Source organism: Mytilus trossulus, chromosome 14 (assembly GCF_036588685.1).
Source record: "Mytilus trossulus isolate FHL-02 chromosome 14, PNRI_Mtr1.1.1.hap1, whole genome shotgun sequence".
Lineage (NCBI taxonomy): Eukaryota > Metazoa > Mollusca > Bivalvia > Mytilida > Mytilidae > Mytilus > Mytilus trossulus.
Window position 1 is genome coordinate 78064646 of NC_086386.1, and position 6000 is coordinate 78070645.

The window sequence follows — 6000 nt, forward strand, 5'->3', positions numbered from 1 at the left end:
CAATAAGGGGAGAGCTTTCTGTATAAAACTGAAGTCATGTGCTCTTCTGATTGGTAGATAAAGTTTTTGGCATGCCATAAAACCAGGTTTAACCCATCACTTTTATTCCCCTTTAAAAGTGTCCTGTACCAAGTCAGGAAGATGGTCATTGTTATATTATTGTTCGTTTCTCTGTGTGTTGCATTTAAACGTTGAGTCCATTGTGTTTTCTCTTATTTTTGAGATATTGAGATAAGACGTGGCACGGTACTTGTCTATCCCAAATTCATGTATTTGGTTTTCATGTTATATTTGTTATTCTCGTGGTGTTTTGTCTGATGATTGGTCAGTTTCTGTGTGTGTTGCGTTTCGGTGTTGTGTCGTTGTTCTCCTCTTATATTTAATGCGTTTCGCTCGGTTTTGGTTTGTTACCCCGATTTTGTTTTTTGTCCATGGATTTATGAGTTTTGAACAGCGGTATACTACTGTTGCCTTTATTTGTAATAAATATTTTTTGATACATGAATCAACACTAGAGTTGAAAAATAAATTGCTGAATGTACTATTTTATTTTACTACAGGGTTGAAAAGTAATGGGGGTCAGTAAAGGAATTAAGTGCGAATCTACAGTATTTGTAAACAAGGCCATATGAATGCCCAATAAATGCCGCATGACCCTATGAATTTATTGTTGCAAAAGATAGGGCTACATTTGTTCTTTCATGAATGATATATAATTTTTTCTAATTTCTGAAGGTAAATCAGGTATAAATTTAATTCAAGACATAGATTAGCATTAAAGTCAATGGGATAGTTTACTGAATTAACCCTATAGTCTATTGTTGTACTACCCTGTAATGGTAGGATTGTTAAATTTTACTTCTAATGAGAAATAAATGTGGATGTAACCTATTTGGTAACACCTCGTGAATTTATTTGTTGAAATCATGTGTTGTTTGATCTTTGACTGTTGCCTGATCCGTATTCTTCTTTGATTCATAAAACAGAACATGAAGTAAAATATTTGATTGTTATTAGAAGGTACGAAGGGAATTCCCATTCGCACTTATACTTTTCTTATAACAAACATATGATATCAGGTTTATTTATTATTTAAATATTGCAAATGAAAATAATTTTTCTTCAAGTAAGAAAAAAGATGAAAATTGATCTAAATTTAAGTAGTTTTGTGACTTTGTTTTTATTTTAGAAAAATACAAACCAACGACTCGACAATAAAGCTTTATGGTATGTAATGCCACCGTTGGTAGAGGTTTATTTCCCCGAGGGTATCACAAGCCCAGTAGTCAGCACTGCTGTGTTGACTTGAGTTATCATTGATATGTTTATCATTTGAATTAACTGTTAACAAAACTTTGAATTTTTGAAAACACTAAGGCTTTTCTACCTCAGGAATAGATTACCTTAGCTGTATTTGGCAAAACTTTTAGGAATTTTTGGTCCACAATGCTCTTCATCTTCGTACTTAATTTGGTCCTTTAAACATATTTTGATTCGAGCGTCACTAATGAGTCTTTTTGAGATGAAACGCGCGTCTGGTGTAATTATAAAATTTTAATCCTGGTATATATGACGAGTTGATCTGCAGATACATATAATTCACTTCATCATTTACCTTTAACGGAAGTTGGTATATTTAAAAGGAAAACATTATCATACTTAATAATCACAAATTGAACTTAAAGAGCCTATGTTTCTCAAAAACAATTTCTGCAATGTTATTCTTATTTTTGAATCGTGATAACTTTTGCTTTTAAAGTTTTTCTCTATCTACTTGTATCATATGTTTCAAGATAAAAGTCAAATATTAAAAAAAGTCAAATATTTGAGGGCGTCAACTTCTTATAAAGTTGTCGAACAATTTTGACTATTTTAGCAATGTAGTACATGTTGGTCTTAAACTAGATACATCAAGGATAATTTGAGTTTCAGTGTTGAATATTATTGTAAAATTTAAATAACAACAGGTGGTGGCGGACGACAAAAGCAAAGGGATGAGAAGAGCTCACCTGGCCCAATGATAATTAGCATTTATTGTTTAGGATATTGCAACTGTACATCTCTCAGCTTTATATAAGTTTTAGATTTTTAAAAGTTTGACATTTGGGAGCAACCTTGATGAGTAGATAATGAACAAAAAATTTCAAAAATTTAATCTGTTGCAGTAAACTTGGAAGCCTTATACTATTTTAGTTTTTTTAGCGTTTGGTACTGTATTTCTACTAATTTCGGACACGTTTATTTTGAATTCTTAAAATGACTTAAGTATAGATGTCATTAACAATCTTTAATCCTTTTGTTTTTTACAGGTAATACAAACACTTGATGTTTTGGTTTTTCCTTTGGCGTTTTTTTTTTTGGTTTAAAAATTCTTAATTTTTTCCTTGTAATCTTGTTACTATCTGCCTGCACTTCTATGTTGACATCAATTATCATTGATATGGTCATGAAAACATGCTTACATAACTTAGAATTTGGGAATACTGAGGTTTTTGTAACCTAAGGAATAGATTACCTTGCCTGTATTTGTCAAAACGCTTAGAACTGTTGTGTATTCAATTCTCTACAACAACGTACTTTTTTTGCCTTTTTAGTTTTTGTTTTTCCTGAAGTGTCAGTGAAGAGTTTTATTTTTGTAGATAAAATGGGCCTCTGGCATACAACATTTCACTCATTTAGTATCAATGATGAGTTCATTTAAACGCAATAAAAACAAGAAAACTACACTCAACGGAAGTTGTAGCCGACATGATCAGCGTACATATTTCTTTGTGACTTTATACACACATAAATAACCGATAATGTCCTTCAAACTGACCCTTGGAAGGATTTCATTCATCATACTAATCTGGTATGCTATGGTGCATACTCGTTCTTATTTATACATGTGTGTATATCATGGTTATAAATGCAATTCTACGCTTTATTGATTTAAATGAATTATCTTTGTACAGTTAAATACCTAACAACACATATATCTTGTATATGAAATTAAAATAAGTTATGACAAAGAATGAACAAAAAACTATCAGAGAAGCCAATAAAAAGTTGAAAAACTTACAGACACATGTACAGCATTGTACAGGGAAATCGTCTTTCTCGTGTGGTGCAATAATCAGTAAGCACAAATGTTTACCTGGTATACGTGATTCACTATTAAAACTTGAAATTATCTCCCCTCTTAAAATGAAAAAATCGATTCAAATTCATTTAAAAATAGAAATATATATAATCTGAATCTAAGTTAATTATTCAGCGTAATGTTGGAAATTGAACAGACACATAGTCTTGAGATATTCGAAACCAAATAAGGCCGAAACAAGAACAATTAGATCATAACAGAATTTCATAATCTTACTAATTGGGAAAACGTGGTGCTGAATGAGGTACACTTGCAGATGAGACTCAGAATATAAAAAAACCTTAAATAATAAAAAAAGGTGGAACTGCAAACATAACTACATATTGAGAGATTTTTTAATCAAGGGGTTACTAACAATTCTAGCGAGGAAGAAGTTAATTTCAGTATACAAGTGTTATATTTCATATATAATTTTTTATAGAGAGGATATATCATTCCAAATTGATATAGCATTTCTGTTCTAAAATAATAGTAAAACTTTGACCAGTGTTTTGACAAATATAAAAATTTCATGTTTGTTGTACTTGTCCATAGTTATAAACGTGTATCTATATGACTATATTGGCATTGAATATACATAGTTAAACAAATATATCTGCATTATATATATTTACGCGTGTCATTAATTTATAGTACAAATAATTAGAAAAATAGGAACGTAAATTATATAAATCATCTTAGAAACTATTTGAATTATAGTTCTTTGATTTTGAAAAAACAGATTAGGGCGGGCAAAACATTAGTGCTCACACATAAACCAACTATAATATAACAATGGCCATTATTCTGACTCGGTATAGGACATTTTAAGAAGAAAAAATGATGGGTTGAACCTGGTTGTGTGGCTAACAAAACCTCGCGCTGTTATGGCAATGTTACAAGTTACATTAAAATAACAACATTACATGACAGGACTACAATAAAAATAAATGGGAGAACATATATATAGAACAGAGAAACACACGAATAATAGTTATTCAAAGATACCAGGTTTATAATCTAACAATCGTATAATCTAAACGTTCACCATGTCTTTCTTAAACATGTTTGCTGAGATCGGTCAATAATGTGTCTAACCATGATGATAGAATTAGAGTTCAAGTTGAAGTAAGGTCGACCAAAAGCTAAAAATTGCACCGAGTTCGACCTCTGTTTCGAGTCATACAATGTACATTCGAGTTAGGGTCATATGTTGAGTATGAGTTCGCATTTGAGTTGGATTCCAATTTAAAGGAGCACTAGTTACGAGATATAAAAAAAGATATGGTTTCGTTTGGTTCAAACAATAGTAATGTAGCAGAGTTATTTTTATGATCATTTTATATATTGTAAAAATCATCTATTTAATTACCATATTTATTAAATAAATAATAATAAGTAAATAATTAAATAATCATTGTTTAAGCAGCCTATTTGGTTTTGAGGAAAACTATGAATGACAATAAGAAGTACCGCTGATGACCTCATGAAATTCATGGTTATGTGACTTTCTATTCAGCCCATTAAACAGAGATTGATTACGCATACATACGTCGTGTTCCGTCATTAAAAAGAAAAGAATGTCAACATTGAAAGAGAAACAAAGGTGAACCATTTCGTAGACTGATTTGATCCACTAAAAAATAATGTGAAATCAAATGGACCTATATCTAATTTCACGAGGTCGTTATCTATTTATATTTATGTCTATGTTTATATCGGGTTATTTGACTGTCGGCAGAATTTAGAGGTCATCTCGATAATTGATAAAATGGTGTCTAGACTAAAATACACACAAAATTTTGATATTTATCACCGAGTAAGTTCTTTGTTATCTGTGTCTTTCAGAATTATTGTGATTTGGATATATGTTTTGGTATGTTATAAATCAATTGTTCACCGATTTTAATCAAATTCTCATATTTGATTTATAATTCTATAACAATGCAAAACTTTTATCCAAACTATTATTAATAAGCAGATAACTTAAGAAGGTGAACGGGCACGAAAATACGTAACTTCGTTTAATGTTTTTTAGTTTGGGGAAAATTAACGTATACGATTTATTTGTTTTGTAGTTTTGTTTATAAAAAAAATATACCTAGATAGCTAGATAATACAATACTATATTAGTTAAATTGTTATTGTTGTATCATACACTAAATGCCATAATTACAAACCTGATTTTGAACTTTATTAAACTTTTGGAAAATCATCGTGGCGTCACTTTTATCTGTGACGTTGTTTTATATCGTAATGTTATTCTGTAGGTGACAATGCAAGTTTATGTTACACTGTTTTACAAATGTTTTATGTGATTTTGTTTTTTGTTTTACGTGTTTATTTTTTTCTGTGGTAAGTCACCACTGCGGTGTTGACATGAACATCAATTATATGGTCATGTTAATAAACTTACTGTAAGCATTATTTTATATACTAGTAATAAGGATTTTCTTATCCCCGGCATAGATTACCTTAGCCGTATTTGGCACAACTTTTTACAATTTTGGGTCTCTAATGATCTTCTGTACTTGTTTTGATTTCTTTACTATTTTTGACGATCAGAGCGTCACTGGTGATTCTAATATAGACGAAACGCACGTACGGTGTATTAAATGATAAGCATGGTACCGTACCTGGAATTTCGAAATGGCCCATTGCAATGTTTATTTGTGTATTCTGTGTCCTGAATGTTCTTGTATTTATTTGTACTGTAGTCTTGTCATGTAATGTTGTCATTCTATGCTATATTTAACGTTGCCAAAAAAAGCGCGAGGTTTTACTAGCCACAAAACCAGGTTCAATCAATTGTACAAAGTCAGAAAAAATGGCCATTGTTATATTATAGTTCGTTTCTGTGTGTGTTACATTTTATTGTT